Raw genomic sequence first — 1,168 nt, forward strand, 5'->3', positions numbered from 1 at the left:
TCGTCTGTCACGAGGAGCGTTTAAACATTGAAGCGATCTATATAAAGCGGTAGAACAGGAACAACGGCGTTGATTCGCCAAAGAATTCAGAAAAAGTCACAGCTGCGAAAATGAAGTACGCCGGTCTTGCATTCTCCATGCTTCTACTGTCGGTGTTCTACGTCATCGGCTACGATGCGGTAAACAATTGATTCTATATTAATGTCAACAGTATAATTACACTTTATTTTCACTTCTTTTTTTCTATTAGGCTCGAGTCCGTAGGAGTCCGCAGCAGGTCAAGTTCCCACGTGTAAGCTGACCATGCATCGCGTCGAAATATTTTCTGTCGAAACTTTTTCCTTTGCAAAAATATTGGTAAAGCCTCCATTTAGGAGTTGTCGCTGAAAAACGTGGACCAATAGGAGAGCGAGAATGGTTGCCGCTCCACTCTCGCTCTCCGATTGGTCCACCTTTTACTCTAACAACTCGTTAACGAAGCCGTTTACAGAATTTTTACTCGGGCAAAAGTTGCTCGAAATCACTTGAACAATCGTCCTCGCGTAGAAAATTTATTATTAATTGTAAAAAAATGTAATAAAAATATGGTAATGTATAAAATGTATTAAATATAAAATGGAAATGATCGTTTATATATCTTCGCAGCGCTCTTGGTGCGATTGTACGCAAAGCACAAACCTGGCGATGACAGAGCGCTGTAGAGTAAGAACCTATTAAAATGTTTACAAGCTTCTCGAAGATTATTTATTTAATTAAATTGTTCTTCTTGTTCAACTAATAATTTGTTAATTTACTTTTAGGTTCTGTGCGGAAAAAGTGGCTGATTAATTCGAATCGGAGCTATATAATGGCAGCACGTTCAAAAGGATCGTCGCACACACTGTATCTCGCCTCATGTATATAATATACATAATGTATATTCTATTCAACTGGAATACTACGAGATAATAAATCAAACAGACAGAATTTATGACTTCGATTAATTAGCCTCAAAACACTCGAACACATTTTTTAAGCATCCTTATTTCTTCTTGACATAACCTCTTCTACCGAACCGATTCCGTTTTCCATATTGTTTATTTTCTATATTAATGAATTGCAAACAACGCTGTCGGAATTCCAATATGTTTGCCAGTCGTCTTTTTTGGACCGGTTCGAAGACCACGCG

The 1,168-nt window shown here is 37.8% G+C and overlaps 1 long non-coding RNA gene across 1 annotated transcript; it reads left to right on the forward strand.

Moving 5' to 3' along the window:
* The first annotated feature begins 27 nt into the window (after positions 1-27).
* LOC144478070 (uncharacterized) lies at positions 28-937 on the forward strand. The gene is made up of 4 exons (XR_013495313.1): positions 28-179; positions 251-292; positions 646-702; positions 801-937. It is a non-coding gene; the product is annotated as an uncharacterized LOC144478070 (long non-coding RNA).
* Positions 938-1,168: the final 231 nt, after the last annotated feature.

The sequence above is a fragment of the Augochlora pura genome, unplaced genomic scaffold (assembly GCF_028453695.1).
Source record: "Augochlora pura isolate Apur16 unplaced genomic scaffold, APUR_v2.2.1 APUR_unplaced_7453, whole genome shotgun sequence".
Lineage (NCBI taxonomy): Eukaryota > Metazoa > Arthropoda > Insecta > Hymenoptera > Halictidae > Augochlora > Augochlora pura.